At 45.1% G+C, this 27,354-nt stretch overlaps 1 protein-coding gene across 16 annotated transcripts in view; it reads left to right on the top strand.

Moving 5' to 3' along the window:
- Positions 1-27,354, top strand: part of LOC130368383 (mesoderm posterior protein 2-like) — a 134,304-nt gene that overhangs the window by 88,875 nt on the left and 18,075 nt on the right. For 11 of the 16 annotated variants that reach the window (XM_056571959.1, XM_056571956.1, XM_056571961.1 and 8 more), the window contains one exon: positions 4,051-4,166. The gene's annotated coding sequence lies outside the window, so the exon portion shown is untranslated. Of the gene's footprint in view, positions 1-3,837; positions 3,957-4,050; positions 4,167-8,253; positions 9,833-27,354 lie in introns of those variants that run through there. The other 5 variants (XR_008892443.1, XR_008892442.1, XR_008892441.1 and 2 more) reach the window with 4 other exon arrangements.

The raw sequence follows: 27,354 nt of genomic DNA, 5'->3' as shown, positions 1-27,354 counted from the left end.
CACATCCAGATATCTACAACTATTACATTATATATTATATCTTTCTAGAAAGTCAGCTGGGCCTCTCCTAAACCTGTTTATTAAAGGGGTATTCCAGGATTTTTTTTTTTATTTGACTATGCTACAGGGGCTGTAAAGTTAGTGTAGTTCATAATATAGTGTCTGTACCTGTGTGTGACTGTTTTCTCACAATTCTTTGGTGATTTTCACCCCACTATTTATTTTTAACAGCATACAAAATTACTGTTGTCTCAGATTTTTCCCAGCTTGCAATGCGGCCGAGACCTGACTCACTAGTGAGCTGATGACAGGGAGCCTGTCTGCTTCAATGGGTGGAGGGATCGCTTAGTGGGAGAGAGATCAACTGCAACTAATGCAACAGCTGTAGGCACCTTGATTGAAAACCACAGGTCTTTTGTTTCAATGGGTGTGGTGGCTGATGTGTGGGAGGGAGGAAAATGGAATTGTGGGATTTGTAGTCAAAAAAAGAAAAGTCAAACAGGAAATACCAGTTCACAAAAAGCTAGCCACAGTGTTATGGTAATCTCATGACATAGCCATTTAGCCCCAAGACAAGCGCAGATCCTTCCTAACCATGTCCATTACTGCCTGCCAGGTACATACTAAAATCACCTTTTGGTGGATAACCCCTTTAAGTCATCACAACATGCTGAAGCAGAGAGTTTTATAGTCTCACTGCTTTTACAGTAAAGAATCTCCATCTGTGATGATGGTGAAACTTTTTTTTCCCTTTGAATGTAGAGGATGCCCACTTGTCATGGTTATCGCCCTAGCTGTAAACAAAATCACCAGTCCTTGAGTAGATTGTTATTAGATATGGAGCATTGGAAGCAGTATACTTCCCTACATACAGTTTCCCTGCATTGCTGTTGGGAAAAGGTAATTTGAAATAAAAAAAAAATTATTTTTTTATTTAAAGGCGGTTTCCCACTAGCATAATGTGAATGCCTATTTGTATTCATATTACAGCTTCAAGTATCGGCTCAACCACAGATTTATTGATCAGACCTACAATCAGGCCGGGACTTGCAACCATATTACACATTAAAAAAATACTTCCATATTATGCTATATTTAAACCGTCCTTAAGTATCATCCTTTATAGATCAAGGCTGTGTGCTATGATTGTCATACGTTTCAATTGCAGTATGATATTATATGGTATGGGCGCACATGAAATTGCATGTGTTAACGCTGTTTCGTGTAAATGGGGAAAATTATTTTAAATTGTAAAATTGTTGCCACATGAACCTGGATGCTACACTATTACACTATAGTTTACAATAATTGTGCCCAAGTCTTTAATGTTGGATGCTTTGTCAAAAATGTAATACAATTTTTTTTTTAAATGTTTATGTATATATATTTTTTAAAAATAACATTCTGGAATAACAGGCACACATTGTTGTTATCTTTTGTTTATTTACTTCATACTGTTATAAAAATGGGAAAGGACACTATTAAGGTCTGAGTCCAAGGTCAGGTCAGTTAAGATCCATTGTGACCTATTTCCAAGCATACTCACTTTTCCCAAACTCATCTTTGGTCACTTGGGTGCCTCTAAATGTTTGGAAGTGTGACCATTTCACACCTCGGCCTCATGTTGACACAAGTGCCTAGCCTCGTGAACCTGTCTTCCCACAAGCCTGAAGTGTTAACTTGGGAACCACTACATTAAGCAGAATATCATCCATACCTAACTACTTTTCCAGAGTTCAGCTAGAATGAGCCATTTTGTTTAGATAATCCATATTGAGCAACCTACAGTACCTCGTGTAAGTAAGTCCGCCCTTCACATTTTTGTAAATATTTTATTATATGCTTTGATGTGACAACACTGAAGAAATGCCACTGTGCTACAAAATGTAAAGTAGTGAGTGCACAGCCTGTATAACAGTGTTTAATGTTGTGTCCCCTCAAAATAACTTATCATGCAGCCATTAATGGCTAAATTTTGGTAACAAAAGTTAGTACACTCCTTAGTGAAAATGTCCAAATGGGGCCCAAAGTGTTAATATTTTGCGTGGTCACCATTGTTTTTCAACACTGCCTTAAATGGGCAATGTCACTTAAAATAACTTTGGACACGTTGTAGAGACATGTCAAAAGTTTTGATCTGTCAGGGTCTGAGTGCTAAGATTCTAACCAATCGCTAGAATGAGAAACACAATATAAGTCTATGGAATTGTCTCAATCAGCACATGCTTCTCTCCTCCCCTGTTGTAATAATCGATGGAGAGCTGAAGACTCAGACACCACCCAATCAAAACTTTTGACATGTCTCTAGGACTCTTGGGCATGCAATTCACCAGAACTTCACAGGTTGTCACTGGAGTCCTCTTCCACTCCTCCATAATGACATCACGGAGCTGGTGGTTGTTAGACACCTTGCGCTTCTCCACCTTCAGTCGGAGGATGCCCCACAAATGCTTAATATGGTATAGGTCTGGAGACATGCTTGGCCAGTCCATCACCTTTACCCTCAGCTTCTTTAGCACGGCAGTGGTTATCTTGGAGGTGTGTTTGGGGTCAGTATCATGTTGGAATACTGTGCTGTGGTCTTCTCTTTAAAGGAAGGGGCTCATGCTCTGCTTCAGTATGTCACAGTACATGTTGGCATTCTTGGTTCCCTCAATAAACAGTAGCTCCCTAGTGCCAGCATCATTCAGCCATCCCTAGACTATCTCACCACCATGCTTGACTGTAGGCAAGATGCACTTTTTTGTAATCCATGCCCTTAGTCTTCATGGGGGAGATTAATCAAAAGCCGTGCAAAGGAAAAGTTGCCTAGTTGCCCATTGCAACCAATCAGATTGCTTCTTTCATTTTGCAGAGACCTTATTAAAAATTAAGCAATCCGTTTGTATTCCTTCAGTATTTCACCAGTATTCTATCCATTTTTTCTGTACAGTAAATATTGATGCTCTGTCTTCTTTACAGGTAATTGAATTATACCTTGAAACATTAAAAAACAAAAACTACTGATGAAACACGGAAGCAATACTGATCAAATTAACAGTACACTCCAAGGAGGAATGAATAATGGAGCAGTCACCCCAATTTTTTGACACTTGTGGGTACTTCTTTATTTTATTACTCATATTCCGGCAAGTACATCAAAGAGGAAGGTAGACAGATGTAATGCGTCAGGCACCCTGGCCCCCCCGCGATATGGACCGCTGCCCTGTGTGATTAAGAACCCCTGCATTACATCTCTCTGCCTTCCTCTCTGATGTACTTGCCGGAATAGGTATCACGCCCCCTCCCGTAGGCTTGCATTGAGGGGCGGAGCGTGACGTCACACGCCACCGGCTCTGCGGTCGAGCGTAATCAGACCCGGAGCAAACACGCTCCGGGGACTGATTACAAACGGGGTGCCACGTGCATGATCGCGGGCGTCCCCAGCTGCGGGACTCCCGCGATCAGGCATCTTATCCCCTATTCTTTGGATAGGGGATAAGATGTGTAAGCACCGGAGTACCCCTTTAAACTGATCAAATTAAGATGCATCTGTCTTTTAATTCCTCCCCGTAAATTTGATTATGTATATTCAATTAACAAAACATATGAACTTAGCATGTGATGCCTTTTTAAAATATACATAATTATTTAAAATCAGAAATCTTCATCATAAACATGAAACAGCATTAACATATGCAACATAGATTATGATACAATGTCACACTTTTTGATTACAGTATGTATATATTGGTGTGCTCGGCCAACCTTTTGATTATGGGGACCCCCCAACAGTGCTCAGACAAATGATGTTTGAATATCAAATTTTCACTGCCCAATCCTTTTGTTCTTGGATAGAAAAACTGCATTCAGAATAGTCTGACAGCAGCTTACCTCTCCTCTCTCTATTAAAAGAAATGAGCCCTTGTCCAAGGCAAGAATTCATGTGTATGAGTTTAATGAAAGAGATAGCTGTTGTAAGTATTTGCAAGTCATTGTCATTCAGTAGTCATGGGTAGTTATTGATACAGTAAGTGATGGCCCATATATCACTCTGCTTTAACATTACAGATTACTGCTACTTTAAAATGGCACTTATCACTGGTCAGTATGTGATGAAGAAGGACCTACAACAGAATTACTTCAATCTGTGATCCAACATGATGTCCCTATGACAAGGTTGACAGGTACAAGGCATTGTTGTCGTGAGGACATTTTAGCAAAGATGCTGGATGCACTATGGCTGTAACTATGGCTGAACATGAGGGAAAAAAATGGCTGCCCTGTTGTATACTTGACTGGTCCATTAATCCAATGAGTATAATCTCGCCAAAAAGAAACATATGGTTAAAAAAAATAATAATAGTGTTTGTTACTTAAGTTAAATTTTCATATGAAGTAGAAGGTCCATGCCGCTAAATGACCCTCTTTATCCTGTATGGTGTATGTTACCTATGGCTGGCTGTCATGACCTCTCAGTGGCATAACCTTCAACATTACTTTCCCAAAAATCATGGCTTTTTCTTGCTCTCTGACCTTTCCAGGTCCCTTTGTTAGTGTGGACATTCTCACTTTTGTCCTCCTTGTGTTTAGACAAGTGCCAGAATTCTAACACCTTCTGAATCCCCCAGCGCTGTTCTCAGCTTCCATCAGATTCTTAGTGTAATGATGGGAACCCCTAAGCCTAATAAGACACACAGATGAACCTGACAGGTTTCTATTATATATCTAGATGTAGCAAATGCTATACAAATTAATATTTACTAGTTAACATTTGCATATCAGATTAAGATTATTTCTCCTGTAATTCTCCATGGTTCTCAAGTCAAGTATTTCCAATCTAAAGAAATTACATAAAAGTAGCCCATATCTATAAAAAAATACTACCTGAGCACACTAGTGCTATCCACTATAAATATGGCATATACCCCTTGGGATATCTGTACCACAGGTACCTAACCTAGGGTCCAGATGATAAAACTGGGGAGGATCCCATTCTGTTAGCTCAACATTGAAGCCTTCTGAAATATGATCAGGTGGGAAAAAGCTATTATACAGAATATAGGTATACTCAGTAACGTACCTATGCTTCTGCAAAATCGGCCCCCATGGGGGTGCATGCCCAGTAAGAGGCGCAGGCCACCAAAGGGACCCATTAAAGGAGTACTGCAATGTTAGACACTTTTTCCCTATCCGCAGGATAGGGGATAAGTGTCTGATCGTGGGGGGTCCGACTGCTGGAACCACCTGTCATCTCTTGCATGGGGACCTGGCATTGCCGCGGCCAATGCGCATGTCGTCGACTTTACTGAGGTCAATGACACGCCCCCTCCATACAGCTCTGTGGGAGAAGTGGGGATGCATGAACGCTACATCTCCGCCTCTCCCATAAAGGTATATGGAGGGGGCGTGTCGGCAGCGGCATCATGCTGCGGCCGACACGCTTCCTGCACTGCAGGGCCAAAGCAGAGCTGGAGCCTTGTACAGGAGATCACAGGGGGTGATCAGAAACTTATACCCTATCCTGTGGATAGGAGTGTCTAACACTGCAGATCTCCGTTAAGGGCACTTATCTACCTTGCTACTTGGCTACTTACCCACTTAGCTACATACATACCTACCCACTTACCTACATAGCTACTTACCTAGCTTTCTGGCTAACTACCTATCTACATAGCTACCTGCTTAGCTATCTGGCTACTTACCTACCTACAAAGCTACTTACCTACATAGCTACCTACCTTTCTACTTATTTACCTACCTCCCTGCATAGCTACCTATCTACTTACTTATCTACCTAGCTACATGGTTACCTACCTACTTACCTACATAGCTAGCTACATATCTACTTATTTACAAAGCTAGCTACCTACCTGGCTACTCACTTACCTACCTTGCTGGCTACCTGCCTGCCTAGCTAGGCACCTACCTGGAACATATTTACTTACTTGGGGATCGATCTACCTATCTAAAGATATATTTACCTACCTGCCTATATACCTGCAAATGAGGGTGACTACCTAAACTAACTAACTGCTGTGGAACATGCCTACTGTCCTGTCTACTGTGGGGGGATATACCTACTAAGTGGAGGGCCTAAACTTTTTCCTCACTTTTACTGTGCAGGACACCATGGGGGCGTTATTACAGTCTGGAGGCCTATAGATTGGGAGATTGTGTAGAAAGAAGTTGTCATGGTGGTGTGTGTCAGATGGAGAAAAAGAGGAAAGAAGATGCCGCCCATCAGAAAAGACGTCAGTTGTGACATTAACTTATGGAAGGGGAGAGGGGCATCACAACGTGTGTGTGTGTGTGTGTGGGGGGGGGGGGGGGGCATTGTTACAGCACCTTGCCATGGGTGTAAGGGGCATATGGTACACCCCTGGGTATATTTAGCCTTCTGTTAAAGGAAATGTATCACCTAGATTATTTAACTGTTTAGAGACAGATAATGAAACTTTCTTTTCTCTAATTTGTTTGTATTTTTTAATTGTAATTTTTTTTGTGCATTATTATGGGGTCAGCCATCTTACCTGAGCTGTTTATAAGATTATTTAGAAATATGATTTAAAGCAAGCCCCATGGACATAGACTTGAGAGGTCCCATTTCACTTCAAGGCTTTCTGTGGGACCTTAGCAGAGGCTATTGCACAGTGAGTGGCTTAATCCTTTTCTTGTAATCATGCCTGTTATAAGGAAAAGACTGCTGAAAAGTTTTCTCCAGGAAGTGTCAGATAATATATAGGCTTATGGTGGTTTTTACCATAAAAACTTGATTTAAACAATATGTCATTCTCTGTTGACACATTCCATTCAAGCAGCCACACCATGCTTCTGTTGTATTTGCCAATGTCATGTACTGTTGTTATGAGTTAGTCAACTAAATATGGCACTTAGTTGCATTAAAAATGATCAGTGTAAAGGCCTCATTTGCTGCTCCTTTTTCAACCCCTTGACTCTTCTTTTTTGTGGAGCCAGTTCTTTATATCTATTAAGAGGCCTCCCCAACATTAAGAAAGTGAAATTAAAGGGGTACTCCAGTGGAAAACATTTTTTTTAAATCAACTGGTGCAAGAAAGTTAAACAAATTTGTAAATTACTTCTATTTAAAAATCTTAATTCTTCCAGTACTTATCAGCTGCTGTATGCTCCAGAGGAAGTTCTTTTTATTTTTTTAAATCTCTTTTCAGTCTGACCACAGTGCTCTCTGCTGACACCTCTGTCCATGTCAGGAACTGTCCAGAGCAGGATAGGTGTTCTATGGGGATTTGCTTCTGCTCTGGACAGTTCCTGACATGGACAAAGGTGTCAGCATAGAGCACTGTGGTCAGACAGAAAAAAAAATCAAAAAGAAAAGAACTTCCTCTGCAGCATACAGCAGCTGATAAGTACTGGAAGGATTAAGATTTTAAATAGAAATAATTTACAAATCTGTTTAACTTTCTGGCACCAGTTGATTTAAAAAAAGAAATTTCCACCGGAGTACCCATTTAAGTTCTATTTTTTGACCTTCTTAGGTTCTTTTGGCTTAGAGGGCTGTGGAAAGTCTGAGGCCATTCACATTAGGCTTTTTTTTTATACAAAAAAAAAACACAATTACAGAACTCCAGAATAGAAAAACAGGATTTCTTAGCCAACTGCATAGGATAGAATTTTTTTCTGATGCAGCTAGGGTGTAACCTGGTGGGACATGTGCCCTGGGTGCTGAGACTTTATGGTGCACCAACAAGACACTGGGGGACATTTACTAATCTAGTCTATTCTGGGTATGCTTATAGACCAGCGTATGTGGTAGTCTCCTGTCTATTGTGCTCCTAATTTATCAAAGGTCTCACAGCCCTTGATAAATTCTGTGCTCAGACTTCAGGGTCTACAGCTTAAACTGCATTTAGACCTGCTCCAACATGGTCTGACATTTCAGCGTATTTTGGGCAGATGCGACTTGTCGCACAAAAGTTGCACTTGATAAATTCAGCACCAATGCATTTTCCAATGCATTTCCGGCTAAAATAGACTTGCATGCATCATGTTCTAAAAATCCTCTAGAGCAAAAGTCGCAGAAAAGTCGCACATATTTAGACTGCGACTTTCTGTGAGACAAATTTAGACAGGAAAAACCAGTCTAAATCCTTTGATAAATCTCCCCCACTGTTACTATATGTACATTGAAGATCACTGCAGTAGGAATAGCTGGCACCTGACCAATAATGCAATACCACTTGGTGACCACATCATGGTCAGCTATTAAAACATGTTAACTTTTTCCCTGGCCAGCAGAAAGCAACGTTGCCAGTCATGAGTAAACATGGTGACATGAGTGTCTATGACTGTGAAAGGACTGCTGGGGCCTAGAGGTGTGGTGCTAGTAATTCTAAAACTGACGCACTTGTTTGTCATTCTTAACCACTGTATCAAGAGTGCACCAAGCCTGGATGAACCATGAACAGACATCCTACTGAAGATCACACAACGGCAGGGCATGTGGGGTTGATCTAAGAAGGAAGCGGATGATGCCACGTTTGTTATCTTGGCCATGACGTACCACAATGGATCAACTGAACTACAACATTCTACACATTTTTTTTTAATATATGGTAGCATGAGGGAGGATTGATATAGGTACAACAGACATGCCTTCTGTAATTATAACATAGTATAATAAGGTATTATAGAAGTAGTTTATATAGTGTATAAGTATGTATATTTATTCAGAATGTGTCTGAGCTCCTGTGTCTACATGAAAGGAAACACGTTGTTCCAGAATATACAATGCCTTGTACCTGTTGAAGTTCTCATTAGTGAATAAATAGAAGAGTAACGGTGTTAATGCTCCGCTCCACTTACATGCAAATAAAATTCACAGCTTTTACTTCCCACACAACTAATAAGCATTCTGACTGTCTTAATGTCTGGGAAAAAAATGCCCTTAGGAAGTATAAAGTAAAAGTCCCCATACATACTAATGACCAATTAGGACCTTTTCTACTTAGCCTGGCCATAAACAGGTAGATGCCATATAAACACAGAGAGATAAGAAAATCCTCAAAGATATCATGACACCCAATGAGCCTCCAACCTGACCACATGGCATTTGCCCTAACAGCACATGGGCAAATGCTTATTGATGTTTTGAATAAAGGTGCCCATACTCTAGTACCCATACTAGTTCAAACCATGGTTTTTGATGGCCAACAGCAGCCTAAAGTGCCAAAAATATGATCAGCCACATTAGTGGTTTTCAGCCAAGGTTGGTTGAAAAAATTATTAGTTAAATGTGGGTCGATCAATTGCCACTCTGCACAGGCGACATCTAGACCAGGGGAATTAGGTGGTCTGTCAATTGACCACATGCCTAAGGCCAGCTTCAGACCAAGTGCAGTATCTGTTATTCAATAATAGGACCAAACCAATGGTAAACTGTTTATGACGGACTACCTTGATCCCATAGCTAAATTATGTTTTGGATTATCAATGCGCAAAAGTTGAGGCATCTGTATTTCACATAAAAGTGTACCTTCAATCACAATCCACTATCCATAAATCAATAGTACAAGTGAAGATAAACATATTTTCCAATTTTTAATGAATGGAAAGAGGGAGACACTAAGTATTGTTTTTGTTAAGCAACACATTTAACCTGGCATTCTAAGGGTAAATTGACTGGTATCAGAGAAGTAAAAGTAAGCAAGCATAGGATACTGGAGGTAGAGCCCTGCACAGGACTGTTTTCTTATTGGGTCCCACAGGCAAGTTTTTTATTGGGTCCCATGAGTACTGCGGGATCCCAATCCTGATGCAGGGCTCTAACTGGAGGTACCACCACTTGGTAGGATAGGGGTTATAGCACAGGTATACGTGGTACTGGGGGGGGGGGGGGGGCGGGTATTTTTGACAATGTGACATGATAAACAGTGTCACATGATGGTCAGTGACAGGTAAGTTGTCACAGAGGCGGGACAATGGTTGAACTGCCATATTGGGAATTGGGAGAAATAGCTCCAGTGTTAACCAAGGGAATGTTTGTCCAACTACTATCTAAAGAGTATAGGCTGCCTTTTAACTCTCAATCAATATGTTTATATTTTAGGAGACTTTACTGCTTACTCCCCTAATTTTATACAGATATAGATTCCATATGACTTTGACAGAAATAAAAATTGCAGCATGCTCTGTATTCTATTATTTGGTGTTTTATAATGTTAATGTGTCTAGGTTATTTGTGTCTAAGTCATCATTGGCATTAGGATTTCCTTCCTCTGTGTGACTGTTAGGCTGCTTTCACACTATGAGCATTCATCCGTTATTATACATCCGTTTTCTGTGTAAAAATGGACGTTTAATAGCGGATTAAATAACGGGTGCTAACGGCTGAATAAATATTCATCTGTTAAGACCTGTTATCCCTCATGTACGGCCATAACACCTCTGCCTACAGACTCCCACAACCGGGACTACTACTACTCCCATCATGGAACAGACTTCTTTCCATGATGGGAGTAGTAATTCTCTGGGAGTCTGTAGACAGCTGGGGAGGCTACATTAGTGTTTGTACTACAACCCCCATCATGGAACAGAGTATGTTCCATGATGGGGGTTGTAGTACAGGGGCTGAGGGATTGATCGCAACAGGTTTCACTTCTGAGACCCGATGCAATCTGAAGTTATTAAGCAGAGGAGCGGGCAGCATGGTCCGCAACCCTGCTATGTATCAGTGTGTTTTAACTTTCATTTTTGAATCCCCCGCAGGGATCCCTGGATGGTCGGTACTGAGGAGCCATTCAGGGCTCTCAGCGGAAGGTTTAAAAACGAACATTGTGAGTAGCAGGAGCCATATCTATATTAAAAGCACTGTGGGGGGCAAGATATATAGCGCTGCAGGGGGGGACATATGGCCTATATATCTTGCAGTTCCATTCTGGCCACTAGATTTGAAAAATAGCTTAAACTTCCAGTTCTGTAAATATGATTTCCCAGTAATGCCTTCTTTCTCAAGAGCATGGTAAGGGTGCGTTCCCACCTGGTGTATACGCAGCGTGAAATTTCACGCTGCGCAAAATTTACGGCAGCAGCGGGAAATACGCTGCGTATTCCTTGCTCACTATACACACAGGGCTTTCCGGCGGCAGTCCTATGCGTGTAGTGAGTTTTGGAGGCGGGGCCGTGTGCCGGCGTGACTGTGACATGTGGCTCCGCCTCCAAAACTCACTGCACACATAGGGCTGCTGCCGGAAAGCCCTGTGTGTATAGTGAGCAAGGAATACACAGCGTATTTCCCGCTGCTGCCGTAAATTTTGCGCAGCGTGAAATACGCTCCGTATATGCCCTGTGGGAACGCACCCTAAAAGGTGACACCAGTAGAGAGATAACACGGAATCCACTACAAATCACAGCAGAGATCAGCATCCCCCTCCCTGTAGAATGACCTCTAAAAGGGTCACATGAAATGCCCAGTAGTGTCTATTGCTGTCTATGTGCATGATTCCTGCAGTCAATCATCTCTCTAAAATCTGTTAAAAACAGCTCAGGCAAGACGGCAGCCCTCCATATAAAAGTACAAAAATTTTATTTAAAAAAGTTACAGTAAGAAAATAGAAAAAGTTTAGAAAAAAGAACGTTTCAGTATCTTCCTTTAATCACAAAAAAATCTAGGCGACCTCTTCCCTTTAAAATACTGAGCAAAATACTGTGTGTGAATACTTTTTTGAGCTGTACACAACAAAAACAACAACATTTTACTGAATATGAACTGCCAGACATTTTCCAATTTGAGTTCTATGCAACATGGCCTTCAGAACCATGCCTCACTGTCACGATGCCGGCTGGCAGGTAGTGGATCCTCTGTGCCAGAGAGGGATTGGCGAGGACCGCGCTAGTGGACCGGTTCTAAGTCACTACTGGTTTTCACCAGAGCCCGCCGCAAAGCGGGATGGTCTTGCTGCGGCGGTAGTGACCAGGTCGTATCCACTAGCAACGGGTCACCTCTCTGACTGCTGATGATAGGCGAGGTACAAGGGAGTAGACAGAAGCAAGGTCGGACGTAGCAGAAGGTCGGGGGCAGGCGGCAAGGTTCGTAGTCAGGGTGGATAGCAGAAGTTCTGGTACACAGGCTTTAGACACACAATACGCTTTCACTAGGCACAAGGGCAACAAGATCCGGCAAGGGAGTGCATGGGAGGAGGTTAGATATAGTCAGGGACCAGGTGGAAGCCAATTAAGCAAATTGGGCCAGGCACCAATCATTGGTGCACTGGCCCTTTAAGTCTCAGAGAGCTGGCGCGCGCGCGCCCTAGAGAGCGGAGCCGCGCGCGCCAGCACATGACAGCAGGGGACGGGAACGGGTAAGTGACCTGGGATGCGATTCGCGAGCGGGCGCGTCCCGCTGTGCGAATCGCATCCCCAACGGCCATGACAGTGCAGCGCTCCCGGTCAGCGGGACTGACCGGGGAGCTGCAGGGAGAAAGACGCCGTGAGCGCTCCGGGGAGGAGCGGGGACCCGGAGCGCTAGGCGTAACAGTACCCCCCCCCCCTTAGGTCTCCCCTTTTTTTTGTCCGGTGACTGCCTCCCCTGGGATGAGGACACCGGGAAGGAATGGATGGTTTCCTCAATGGCAGGCAGTACAGCAGGAGTAGGAATGGGGAGGGAGGGCAGAGGGTGAAGCTTGGCACGGGGCAGGGAGACACAAGGACGGGAGCCATGAGGGGACACAGAGGCTTGCCTGAAGGGACTGGGAGGGGGGGAGAGGCATTTTCTGTGGCAGGCAGAGTCCTTAACGACTTTAGGGGGACCGGATACAGGAGGAACCACAGGGTCACGGCAGGGAGTACTGGGAACTGGTTTAAGGCAGTCCTTGGAACAAGAGGGACCCCAACTCTTGATCCCCCCAGTGGACCAGTCCAGGGTTGGGGAATGGTGTAGAAGCCAGGGTAGTCCAAGGAGAACTTCGGAAGTGCAATTGGGAAGGACAAAAAATTCAATTTTCTCGTGATGAGGTCCGATGCACATTAGGAGGGGCTCCGTGCGGTAACGCACGGTGCAATCCAACCTGGCTCCGTTGACCGCGGAAATGTGGAGTGGCTTGACAAGACGGGTCACCGGAATGCGGAATTTATTCACCAAGGACTCCCGAATAAAATTCCCAGAAGCACCAGAGTCCAGGCAGGCCACGGCTGAGAGGGAAGAGCTGGCTGAAGTAGAAATCCGTACAGGCACCGTGAGACGTGGAGAAGCCGACTTAGCATCCAGAGACGCCACACCCACGAGAGCTGGGTGCGAGCGTGCGTTTCCCAGACGTGGAGGACGGATAGGGCAATCCACCAAAAAATGTTCGGTACTGGCACAGTACAGACAAAGATTCTCTTCCTTACGGCGATTCCTCTCTTCCAGGGTCAGGCGAGACCGATCCACTTGCATGGCTTCCTCGGCGGGAGACCTAGGCGCAGATTGCAGTGGAGACTGTGGGAGAGGTGTCCAGAGATCTAAGTCTTTTTCCTGGCGGAGCTCTTGATGTCTCTCAGAAAAACGCATGTCAATGCGAGTGGCTAGATGAATGAGTTCATGTAGATTAGCAGGAGTTTCTCGTGCGGCCAGAACATCTTTAATGTTGCTGGATAGGCCTTTTTTAAAGGTCGCGCAGAGGGCCTCATTATTCCAGGATAATTCTGAAGCAAGAGTACGGAATTGTACGGCGTACTCGCCAACGGAAGAATTACCCTGGACCAGGTTCAACAGGGCAGTCTCAGCAGAAGAGGCTCGGGCAGGTTCCTCAAAGACACTTCGAATTTCTGAGAAGAAGGAGTGTACAGAGGCAGTGACGGGGTCATTGCGGTCCCAGAGCGGTGTGGCCCATGACAGAGCTTTTCCAGACAGAAGGCTGACTACGAAAGCCACCTTAGACCTTTCAGTAGGAAACTGGTCCGACATCATCTCCAAGTGCAGAGAACATTGCGAAAGGAAGCCACGGCAAAACTTAGAGTCCCCATTAAATTTGTCCGGCAAGGACAGGCGGAGGCTAGGAGTGGCCACTCGCTGCGGAAGGGGTGCAGGAGCTGGCGGAGGAGATGATTGCTGCTGGAGTTGCGACTGAAGTTGCTGCACAATGGTGAATACTTCCGACAGCTGGTGGGTTAGATGGGCGATCTGTCGGGATTGCTGGGCGACCACCGTGGTGATATCAGAGATATAAGGCAGAGGGACGTCAGCGGGATCCATGGCCGGATCTACTGTCACGATGCCGGCTGGCAGGTAGTGGATCCTCTGTGCCAGAGAGGGATTGGCGAGGACCGCGCTAGTGGACCGGTTCTAAGTCACTACTGGTTTTCACCAGAGCCCGCCGCAAAGCGGGATGGTCTTGCTGCGGCGGTAGTGACCAGGTCGTATCCACTAGCAACGGGTCACCTCTCTGACTGCTGATGATAGGCGAGGTACAAGGGAGTAGACAGAAGCAAGGTCGGACGTAGCAGAAGGTCGGGGGCAGGCGGCAAGGTTCGTAGTCAGGGTGGATAGCAGAAGTTCTGGTACACAGGCTTTAGACACACAATACGCTTTCACTAGGCACAAGGGCAACAAGATCCGGCAAGGGAGTGCATGGGAGGAGGTTAGATATAGTCAGGGACCAGGTGGAAGCCAATTAAGCAAATTGGGCCAGGCACCAATCATTGGTGCACTGGCCCTTTAAGTCTCAGAGAGCTGGCGCGCGCGCGCCCTAGAGAGCGGAGCCGCGCGCGCCAGCACATGACAGCAGGGGACGGGAACGGGTAAGTGACCTGGGATGCGATTCGCGAGCGGGCGCGTCCCGCTGTGCGAATCGCATCCCCAACGGCCATGACAGTACAGCGCTCCCGGTCAGCGGGACTGACCGGGGAGCTGCAGGGAGAAAGACGCCGTGAGCGCTCCGGGGAGGAGCGGGGACCCGGAGCGCTAGGCGTAACACTCACTTATGAGAACAGCTTAGACAGAGTACCTGCAGAGTTATAGGGGTTATCCAGGAAAAAACTTTTTTATATATATCAGCTGGCTCCAGAAAGTTAAACAGATTTGTAACTCATTACTTCCATTAAAAAAATATTAATCCTTTCAGTACTTATGAGCTGCTGAAGTTAAGTTATTCTTTTCTGTCTAAGTGCTCTCTGATGACACCTGTCTCGGGAACCGCCCAGTTTAGAAGCAAATCCCCATAGCAAACCTCTTCTACTCTGTGCAGTTCCCGAGACAAGCAGAGATGTCAGCAGAGAGCACTGTTGCCAGACAGAAAATAACAACTCAACTTCAGCAGCTGATAATTATTGAAAGGATTAAGATTTTTTGATAGAAGTAATTTACAAATCTGTTTAACTTTCTGGAGCCAGTTCATATAAAAAAAAAAAAGTTTTTTTTCCTGGAATACCCCTTTAAATAAAGAGACTGATGAGCAAAAACCTGCATGTGTCTGTATCTCCTCCTTTCACTTAGCTAGCACCTTCCTTGCTGGGTGGTTGCCAACCAGCAGTCCACTGATGCTAAACTCCTTAACAGACTAAGGCTGGGTTCACACCACGCTTTGTTAAAAACGTCTCCCATATACGGCTGGGAAGAGGGGGGCGGGGCTTAATCGCGGCGCCCGCACTCAGCCGTATTCGGGAACCGTACTTAATGTATGTCTATGAGCCGATCGGAGTGAACCGCAGCCTCCGGTCGGCTTCGTTTTCGGCCGTATGCGGTTTCCTGACTGCAGGCAAAAACGTGGTCGACCACGTTTTTGCCTGCGGTCGGGAAACCGCATACGGCCGAAAAAGCAGCCGACCGGAGGCTGCGGTTCACTCCAGTCGGCTCATAGACATACATTAAATACGGTTCCCGAATACGGCTGAGTGCGGGAGCCGCGATTAAGCCCCGCCCCCCTCCTCCCAGCCGTATACGGGAGCCGTATTTAACAAAACGTGGTGTGAACCCAGCCTAATACAGATGAAGCACATCTTTACTTATAAAAGCACATTACTGTATAGAACTGTACTGTATGCATCGTCGCTTACCTCACAGCTGCCAGCCTGCTAGGCTTCAAAAAGCACAGGACGCTGGCATGCTGTTTTACCTGATGTTGTACCACCACGATTGAGTTGGTACTTGTTACAAATAATTATCATATTCAATGTGAGGACAGAAGCTTCTTCAGGATTAGGCTGTATCCACACCACGTTTCTGCAATACAGTTCCCGTATCAGGTTTTTGATGAAAAACGGATTCCTCAAAACTGTATCAAACTGTATGTAGACAAAACGTGTGTCCAAATTTTAACCCATATACGGTTTGAAAAATGATATCCGGTTGGATCCATTTAAAAAAAAAAAAAAAACCTATACATTTTTAACTTTTCACCCCATTATGAATAAAGTTTCATCAAGAAAAAAAACTGTGCAAAGTCAAAAACCGTATAGTGCAAACCGGATGGAATCGTATGCACATACGGTTCTCTATGGTTCCCATTGACTCCCATGTTTTAAAAAAAACGTACACGGTTTCAATACGGTTTTTCACCCGGACTAAAAGCCGTGGTAGGTTACGGTTTTTAGTACGGGAAAAAAATGGACAAAACCGTAGAAGACGCAAAACTGATGCATCGTTTGGCATACGGTTTTCAATGGAGAGTCAATGCATACGGCTTTCAATACGGTTCTGTACGGTTTCTCAAAATGAAAATGTATACGGGAACTGTATTGCAAAAACGTGGTGTGAATGCAGCCTTATGTACACAATACACATTGTACAGGAGAAATTGAATTGTTTCCAAGGGAGCATATCATCCTGGCACAGGTATAAAGCTATACAGTGATCCCTCAACTTACAATGGCCTCAACATACAATAGTTTCAACATACAATGGTCTTTTCTGGACCATTGTAAGTTGAAACCAGACTCAACATACAATGTACAGACAGTCCAGATCTGCGAAACATGTCAATGGCTGGAAGAACTGACCAATCAGGATGGGCAATTTACTGGTAAAACACCTGTATTACTGAAGCGTATGCACTGACTGGTGTCTGGTAGTGCCCCCTACAGTACAGGAAGGTATTACATGTTCTGTACACTTTAAATGTACCAGGGTTACCTGCTCCTTTGGACACCAGGTAAGGGCGACTCCATGTTACTTTTTTAGGACATTGCGTGTTCTGTACAGGACCCTGAAGAAGCTCCTGTCCTCTACATAGACCAGTGTTTCCCAACCAGGGTGCCCCCAGCTGTTGCAAAACTACAACTCCCAGCATGCCCGGACAGCCTTTGGCTGTCCGGGCATGCTGGGAGTTGTAGTTTTGCAACAGCTGGAGGCTCCCTGCTTGGAAAACACTGAAATAGACAGTGATTTACAGCTCCCAGCAGATCTTTATTACTTTTATATGTAAGGATTTGCTTTATCTATATTCATTTTCTACTTATTTTTCTTTAATCCTCACTTTTTCCTATTTTTGGATGACATTTTGGGGCTTTAGAACGAATTACCAAGTTTCCATAGAGTTCTGGTCTCAACATACAATGGTTTCAACATACAATGGTCGTCCCAGAACCAATTCATATTGTAACTTGAGGGACCACTGTACAGTACAAGTAATACACTGTAGTACTGTAAGGATGTGTTACTAGAAAACAAACCAGGGAATATGTGGATTTCAGGAATATGTGGATTTTTATCAGTTATCTGCCCATGATATTAACCTGGATTGTCCATTTAGATTTCCCTCTTGGGCTTGTTTCACACAGTATTTTGGACTTTATTTTGGTAAGTAGTTTTACAAAAGCCAGGAGATAAGTATAGGGTACATAAACATCGGTGGATTTTCTGCAGGTCTTCCACTGTGGGTTAACATGAAAAAAGAAAAATAATCAAAAAACAAAAAAAAGACACAACACCTGTGTGAATGTACCCTAAGGCTAGGTTCAGACTACGGAATTTCCGCCTGCAATTCCTCTTTGAAATTGCAGGCGGAAATTCCGCTTGCTAAAATGTATAGTGTAGTGAAGGGTTTCCGTTCACAAATTCACACTTCAGAATTTGTGAAGCGGAATTTGTGAACGGAAAATCCGCTTGGAAATTTCCACCTGAAGAATGGCGTTGCTCTTTCTTCAGGCAGAAATCCGCTTGGAACACATTGAAGTCTATTGGAGACTGCAGTGTCCGCACGGTCCTAGCGCCGACTGATTCAGTCAGCGTTGGCCGCACTCGGAATCTCAAGGAGGAAATTTTCTGCCCGGAGATTCCGTAGTCTGGTGTTTATCCCCAAAACACTATGTTATAGAGAAATGGAAACTTCCAACCATTGGCAACTTGATTTACTGGCCTGGTAAAAACATAAGGGGTGATGATAATAATAAGTTGCGGTATAATGGGTAATGGAAAAGAATGGACCCATGTATAAGGTTGGGGTCAGAAGTCACGTAAAGTTATGGTGATATTTACAAAAATATGTCAGTTCGTGATGCGTCCTTTCGGGACATACCACTTAATCATGCACCTGATTGAGGGGGTATGCCCCAAAACGTTGCTTCATACTCTGTATTGGCCATGTTGGAATAGATCTTGTGCTCTGAAATTATACAAAAGATGAAAGAAAAGACTGTAACCTGTATTTAAATTAATTTGACAAAATAAACTAACAAGAACGAAGATTACCAGAACAGGTCTGTGCGTTCCTTTTTGTATTAAGTGTTTTAAAGTGTTTGCAGTATACTCTATGGGGGATATTTATCCAAGCTGTCTATGTCCCGCATCGATATAGACCAAACTACAGAGGGTTAGGCCGGTCTATTGTGCGCCTAATTTATCAAATTGATAAATTCTGTGCACAGACTTCGGGTTCTATGCTTTAGACTGTATTTAAACCTGCTCCAACATGGTCTGACATTTCGGAGTACTTTCAGCCGATGCGACTTGTCGCTGAAAAGTCACTTTTGATAAATTCAGCATCAATACATTTTTCAATGCATTTCAGTCTAAAATAGACTAGAATTCATCATGTTCTAAAAATCCTCTAGAGCAAAAGTCGCAGAAAAGTCGCACATATTTAGACTGCGACTTTCTGTGCGACAAATTTAGACAGGAAAAAACAGTCTAAATCCTTTGATAAATATCCCCCTATGTTTCTATGAACAAGAGAAAGATAGTCTGGCTTAAAGGGGTACTCCTATGGTAGACACATTTTTACTGGTGCCAGAAAGTTAAACAGATTTGTAAATTACTTCTATTTAAAAATCTAAATCCTTCCAGTACTTATCAGCTGCTGTATACTGCAGAGGAAGTTGTACAGTTCTTTTCAGTCTGACCACAGTGCTCTCTGCTGGCACCTTTGTCCATGTCACCTTTGTCCACCTTCCTGACATGGACAGAGGTGTCAGAAGAGAACACTGTGTTCAGACTTCCCAACCTTCTTCTGTAGTATACAGCAGCTGATAAGTACTGGAAGGCTAAAGATTTTTAAATAGAAGTCATTTACAAATCTATATAACTTTCTGGCACCAGTTGATCTAAAATAAAAAATATAGTTTTCCACTGGAGTACCCCTTTAATCAAGTATCACATTCAAATGAATGGGCTTACACAATAGTGGTTAGTTTAATTATAAAACTGGGGTTTCTACCTGTCGGTGTAATTTGGTTGTGCAGGATAGAAGATAAGTTTTAGATTGCAGGGGTCCAAATGCTGTGGCCCCATGCGTTCATCTGTACGGAGCCCCGGCCATATATCTCTATGGGATACGTTTTTCTGTACTGTCGGGAATGAGATTTAAGGCCCAAGATTCTGCAGCACCATGCACACTACACTGCACAATTTCCAACCTGGACTCTGGCAAAAAAAAATGAACATGTTCATTCTTTAAGCAAAATTCAAGTTCATTGCCATGATGGCACATGTGTTCCCAGAGATAATTTGAGCAGAGATTCAGTAGTAAGAATGGGCCCTTAAAGGGGTACTCCTCCCATAGACATCTTATCCCCTATCCAAAGGATAGGGAATAAGCTGTCTGATCACGGGGGTCCTGTCGCTGGGGACCCCAGCAATCCTCCTGCTGAACCTGGCGTTCGTTTAGAGCATCGGGTGCGGCGCCGGAGGCTTGTGCCATCACGGCCATGCCGCCTCAATGCAAGTCTATGACATCATGAAGGGGCGTGGCCGTGACATCACGAGCCTCTGTCGCCGCATCGCCAGTCATCCGGCACGGAGCGCTTTTCCCCATTGGCGGGACCCCCGCGATCAGACCTGTTATCCCCTATCCTTTGGATAGGGATAAGATGTCTAGGGGCAGAGTACCCCTTTAAGCATTTATACATATTTAATAAGCTGCATATTTATCACTGCTGATTTTATGTTGCTGATTTCACCTATTTATATTGATTAATTCTGCAGTGTTAAATCTGCAGAAGAGTAAGTACATGTGAACATACCCTAAAACAGTCGGATTGATCTTTAACCATTTAAATGGGATCCTAGCTGTTTTTTTTTATTGCACATGGGCACAAAATGAGGGAAAAGAAAAAAGAAGGAAACTCAAACAAGAAATATCAGTTCACAAAAAGCTAGCCACAGTGTTATGGTAATTTCTTTTTTTTTTTTTACTCGTTATTTAAAATTTTTAGACAAAAACATAGATAACAACTCCTAATATAAGGAGCAAATAAACAATCATAATACACAAGTTAGTGGGAAGCAAATAAATAAAATAATAATAAAATAAACATATAAGAAAAGACAAGAAAAGGAGAAAAAAGAAAGGGAAAAATGTCCGTATTCAGAAAGAAAACCGGGTTGAAGGGAGAACGGAATTCAATTTATATATAAGTTGAGTGCAAATTAAATCTCTTTTATAAGATTAGCCCGCTTACTCCACTTATCCTTTTCTATCCCCCCTGTTCCTAAGCGTCTGATTATGAGCCCCTCCATCATAAGATTACAGTAGACCGTAGCTTTAATGACTGCAATCTCCGGAATATCTAGCGATTTCCAACATCGAGCAATAGAAATCCTCGCCACAGTAAGGAGGTGATAAATAATAATCAAATAGTGTTAGGGTAATTTCACAACATAGCCATTTAGCCCCAAGACAAGCGCAGATCCTTCCTAACCATGTCCATTACTGCCTGCCAGGTACGTACTAAAATCACCTTATGGTGGAGAACCCCTTTAATTATAAAATAATCATACAGCAATGTCCACAGAGCAGTTACTGTTATAGCAGAACTCATCATGCTCGCCAGCTGAACATATACATGGATAGATAGTTTTAAAGCTGAAGGCACCTATGCATCATTTGAATGTGATATTTGATTAAAGGGGTACTCCAGTGGGAAAAAAAAAATTTAAATCAACTGGTGCAAAAAGATAAACAGATTTGTAAATTACTTCTATTTAAAAATGTTAATCCTTCTAGTACTTATCAGCTGCTGTATGCTACATAGGAAGTTATTTTCTTTTTGAATTTCTTTTCTGTCTGACTACTGTTACGCCGAGCGCTCCGGGTCCCCGCTCCTCCCCGGAGCGCTCGCTTCACTCCCTCCGCTGCAGCGCTCCGGTCACGTCCTCTGACCCGGGGCGCTGCGATCCTGCTGCCAGCCGGGATGCGATTCGCGATGCGGGTAGCGCCCGCTCGCGATGCGCACCCCGGCTCCCCTACTGACTCGCTCCCCGTCTGTTCTGTCCCGGCGCGCGCGGCCCCGCTCCCTAGGGCGCGCGCGCCGGGTCTCTGCGATTTAAAGGGCCACTGCGCCGCTGATTGGCGCAGTGGTTCCAATTAGGGTTTTCACCTGTGCACTTCCCTATATTACCTCACTTCCCTTGCACTCCCTTGCCGGATCTTGTTGCCTTAGTGCCAGTGAAAGCGTTCCTTGTGTGTTCCTTGCCTGTGTTTCCAGACCTTCTGCCGTTGCCCCTGACTACGATCCTTGCTGCCTGCCCCGACCTTCTGCTACGTCCGACCTTGCTTCTGCCTACTCCCTTGTACCGCGCCTATCTTCAGCAGCCAGAGAGGTGAGCCGTTGCTAGTGGATACGACCTGGTCACTACCGCCGCAGCAAGACCATCCCGCTTTGCGGCGGGCTCTGGTGAAAACCAGTAGTGGCTTAGAACCGGTCCACTAGCACGGTCCACGCCAATCCCTCTCTGGCACAGAGGGTCCACTACCTGCCAGCCGGCATCGTGACAGTAGATCCGGCCATGGATCCCGCTGAAGTTCCTCTGCCAGTTGTCGCTGACCTCACCACGGTGGTCGCCCAGCAGTCACAACAGATAGCGCAACAAGGCCAACAGCTGTCTCAACTGACCGTTATGCTACAACAGTTGCTACCACAGCTTCAGCAGTCATCTCCTCCGCCAGCTCCTGCACCTCCTCCGCAGCGAGTGGCCGCTCCTGGGATACGCTTATCCTTGCCGGATAAATTTGATGGGGACTCTAAGTTTTGCCGTGGCTTTCTTTCCCAATGTTCCCTGCATCTGGAGATGATGTCGGACCTGTTTCCCACTGAAAGGTCTAAGGTGGCTTTCGTAGTCAGTCTTCTGTCCGGAAAAGCCCTGTCATGGGCCACACCGCTCTGGGACCGCAATGACCCCGTCACTGCCTCTGTACACTCCTTCTTCTCGGAAATCCGAAGTGTCTTTGAGGAACCTGCCCGAGCCTCTTCTGCTGAGACTGCCCTGTTGAACCTGGTCCAGGGTAATTCTTCCGTTGGCGAGTATGCCGTACAATTCCGTACACTTGCTTCAGAATTGTCCTGGAATAATGAGGCCCTCTGCGCGACCTTCAAAAAAGGCCTATCCAGCAACATTAAAGATGTTCTGGCCGCACGAGAAATTCCTGCTAATCTACATGAACTTATTCACCTAGCCACTCGCATTGACATGCGTTTTTCTGAAAGGCGTCAGGAACTCCGCCAAGATATGGACTCTGTTCGCACGAGGCGTTTCGTCTCCTCGGCTCCTCTCTCCTCTGGTCCCCTGCAATCTGTTCCTGTGCCTCCCGCCGTGGAGGCTATGCAGGTCGACCGGTCTCGCCTGACACCTCAAGAGAGGACACGACGCCGTATGGAGAACCTCTGCCTGTACTGTGCTAGTACCGAACACTTCCTGAGGGATTGTCCTATCCGTCCTCCCCGCCTGGAAAGACGTACGCTGACTCCGCACAAAGGTGAGACAGTCCTTGATGTCTACTCTGCTTCTCCACGTCTTACTGTGCCTGTGCGGATGTCTGCCTCTGCCTTCTCCTTCTCTACAGTGGCCTTCTTGGACTCTGGATCTGCAGGAAATTTTATTTTGGCCTCTCTCGTCAACAGGTTCAACATCCCAGTGACCAGTCTCGCCAGACCCCTCTACATCAATTGTGTAAATAATGAAAGATTGGACTGTACCATACGTTTCCGCACGGAGCCCCTTCTTTTTTTTTTTTGCAATATATTTTTATTCAACATTTTCAGAATAATACAAAAACATATCAGAAATATCACGATCCCCATCTGGGAAAAATAATGGACCGCGATCCAACATACAATACAACAACTGTCTTAAAAATGACAAAAATTGAGGTGCTGTAGTGAAGGGATGCAGAATTCCCTCTCTCCCCGAAGACTCAATAAGCTTAATCCTTACAGTCTAAACTGAATCAGGAAGTTGTAATGCCCCCAGCGTCCCTTTCAATGATTCCGTAAGGTACCATGTGGTGTGTCTAAAAGGATATACTATGTCCGCTACCTCCCGGGGATTATAGTGGGTAAGAATGAACGGTGTCCATTTTTCAAAGAAGCGTGCCGTGCCAGAGTTGCAATGGCGTTCAGCATCCAATCTGTCCACCCCTAAAAAGAACTTCAGTTGAGTTATTAATAACTGCTGGTCCGGTACCCGGTCCTCCAACCACCGGAGAAACAAGCATCGGAGAGCAACCAGCAAGACCACATGTATTATATTAGGGATCCTCTGGATCCCCGTCTGATCCCCCTCCGGAGGACGAAGCTGGTGAAATATAAGGGTCTGAATTTTAAAAGGAAGACTTACCCGCCAGTGGTCTCTGATGTAGGAGCAGACCGAACGCCAGTAGCCAGCCGAGTGAGCACAGTCCCAGATCCCGTGAAAAAGATTCGTCATAGGTGTAAGACATTTGGGGCAGTGTGTTATACGCTCAGGGAAACAAGGCGACGGTGGGATGTTAAAGCCGTACAAGGCTGCGTGGGAAACTTTAAAATAGGTCTCCCTCCAACGTTCATTTATAACTTGTTTACAGACCGCTTCCCATCCCGTAAGTATAGTCTCATGAATGTCTGGGTCCCCAGTCCATCTCTCCCACGTGGTAAACAGGCGTTTTGGGTCGAATTTCAAAAGTCTCCCCCGTAAAGCTAGGTATAGTTGGGAAATGGAAGTCTTCCTCGGACCATCCCCCACTATGTCATCAAAAGAGTGGACAGGGGCTTCAACTGTCAGGTTCCTAAGTCGGGTCGAACAAAAGGAGTATAATTGATTTGCATAGATCAATTGAGTTCGGGGTAAAGAAAATTTAGTTATCATCTCTGCAGGTGAAAGCCATGACCTTCGATCCTCGTCCCATAAATCTCTAGCCCTCAAAACCCCCTCCCTTTCCCAAAGAGCAAGCCAGGTAGATGAAGTCCCTTGAGAAAATTCAGGGTGTCCTCTGAGTGGCATTCGCTTGGACAACAAGTGCGGTAGGCCAAAAGTCTTACGGAGCTCCTTCCATGTGATAATGGTATCCCTAAGGACCTGCGAGCTCTTGACCTGCGGGGGTAACTTAGCGTAGGAAGTATGTAGTAGGGCTGTCAATGACCACGGTGCCGCCAGCTCTCGCTCAATCAATAGGTTAGAGAAGTATGATGAATCATGCAACCAATCCATCACATTGCGGAACAAGCACACCAAGTTGTAACCCCTCACATTGGGAAGGTTGACCCCCCCCTCCATCCTACACAGCATCAACTTTTTAAGCGCAATTCTGGGTCTCTTCCCATGCCATATGAATTTAGTGAATGCTGCGTTGAGTGTCCTGACATCTACGTGCTTCAGCAATATTGGGAGTGTCTGCAAAGGGTAAAGTAACCTTGGAAAACTTATCATCTTCACCAGATGACAACGTCCCATAAAGGACAGCGGAAGGTCTTTCCACCGTGCTAACTCGTCTCCTATCTTCTTAATCACCGGGGTAAAATTCAACGCATATAGTGTATCTGCGGTTCTCCCTATCCTAATCCCCAGGTAGAGAATGGAAGAAGTGCTATAAGTGATCCCTAAATCCCCGGCCATACGCCCCCAGTGAGGCGGGCCCTTCCCCAAAGGAAGGAGCACACTTTTGGATGCGTTCACTTTATAGCCCATGAAACCTTCCACCCCGGCTAGAAAAGACAATACCTTGGGAACATCCCGCCCTGGGTCATCCAAGAACAGTAGTACATCATCCGCAAACAGGGATATTTTGAGTTCTCTGGAACCCACCGCTATGCCTTTGTACGTATCCGAAGCGAGCAGAAAGCGCGCCAAGGGTTCAATTGCTAGATCAAACAAAAGGGGCGATAAAGGACATCCCTGTCGTGTCCCTCTATGCAGTTGGATATATGGAGACAAAAAGCCCGGGGTATACACCCTGGCTGCCAGGCCAGAATAGAGGTTTTCCAGGAAACCACTGAACCTCCCTGTGATACCAAAGCGTTCTAGAACCAAATGCAACCAATCCCACCGGACATTATCGAACGCTTTTTCCGCATCTAGAGCGAGCAGTGCAGGGTGGGGCATAGCCGCAGGCCTTCTGCCTACACTATCCATGACTGCTAGAACCTTCCGTATGTTCGTGACAGCTGATCGCGTTTTTACAAAGCCCACTTGATGATCCCCTATCAACTCGGGCAACAGTTTCGCTAACCGGTCCGCTAATATTTTGGTAAGTAGTTTAACATCCTGATTAATAAGTGATATTGGACGATAGGAGCCAGGATCTAGCGGATCCTTGCCCGGCTTGGGGAGAACCTTAATGAAGGCTAGTTTTGCTCCCGCCGACAAGTTTCCACCAGACAGGACACCATTAAAATAAGCCGTCAGGGCAGGAGTGACTTGATCAACAAGGGGTTTATAAAATTCCCCCGGATAACCGTCCGGTCCCGGGGCCTTCCCATTGGCTAGAGATCTGATAGCCCCCCTAACCTCTTCTACTGTGATGGCTATGTTCAGCTCTCGTCGTTGGTCCTCAGACAGCTTTGGGAGACTCACTTTGTCCAAAAAGTCCCGGCCCTCAGTACCTGCGTCAGGTGGAGCGGAATACAAGTCTGTATAGTAAGCACCCAATAAAGCACTTACAGCCTTCGGATCTCTACTAATGTGGCCCTGGGTGTCTTTCAGAGCAAGCACATGCGTGGATGAATGTGGGCCCTTCGCCAGTCTAGCCAGCAAGCGACCTGCCTTGTTTCCTTGTTTAAACATCTGGAGATCGTAATGTGAGCGATAAACCCGCTCCCTCCTATCTAACCATAGTTCATAGTCGGCACGTGCTGTCTGCCACTCCAGTTTATTGGGGGGGGTCGAGGAGGATACAAACTTGGAGTATGCTGCGGCTAAGCGAGAACTGGCGGCCGCATGGCCCTCTTGCGACTTACGTTTTAACGTGGAATGATAGGCCATTATTTTACCTCTCAGGACTACCTTGGCTGTCTCCCAGAAAAGGGCAGGGTCCCCTTCATGTAGGGCATTGTCAGTTTGAAATTCCAGCCACCACCCCCGAAGAAGATCTTGAAAAGACTCATCCTTCGCTAAATAAGAAGGGAAGCGCCACAAAAAGTCGGTCCCCCTCGGGTGTGATTGCCGAAACTCCAACACTACAGGGGAGTGGTCAGAAATGATCAGGTCAGAGATGTCCGTTACAGTCACCCTAGGGCAAAGGGAAGGACTTATCATGAGGTAATCAATTCGGGACCAGGAATTGTGTGTGTGGGAGTAGTGCGTGTACTCACGACCGTCGGGATGAAAATGTCTCCAGGCATCCACCAAGCCTGTACTGGATAGGAACGGTTGCAGGACCCTGTCACTCTGTCGGATGGCCACTGGCGTCGATGTCGCCCCTCTCCTGTCCACCAGAGGATCCACCACCGAGTTCAGGTCACCTCCAACCACTACCTGTAGACCTGCTGAACTAGTTAACTCATCTGTTAGGGAACGAAAGAAAGAGGCGTTATCTCCATTCGGTGCATATACATTATAAATAGCATAAGACTGCTCGCCATGTACTAAGGAAATATGGGAAAGACGTCCCTCATCATCATGTGTATGGGAGATCAAATGGTGTTGGAATGCCTTGTGTATCAGAATCAATACACCCGCCTTTCGGTCCACCGCCGGGGAACCATACACACCACCCACCCACAACTTCCTCATTCTAG

The sequence above is a fragment of the Hyla sarda genome, chromosome 4 (assembly GCF_029499605.1).
Source record: "Hyla sarda isolate aHylSar1 chromosome 4, aHylSar1.hap1, whole genome shotgun sequence".
Classification (NCBI taxonomy): Eukaryota; Metazoa; Chordata; class Amphibia; order Anura; family Hylidae; genus Hyla; species Hyla sarda.
Note: the sequence above shows the minus strand (reverse complement) of the source record. Positions and strands in the feature narration are given on the sequence as shown.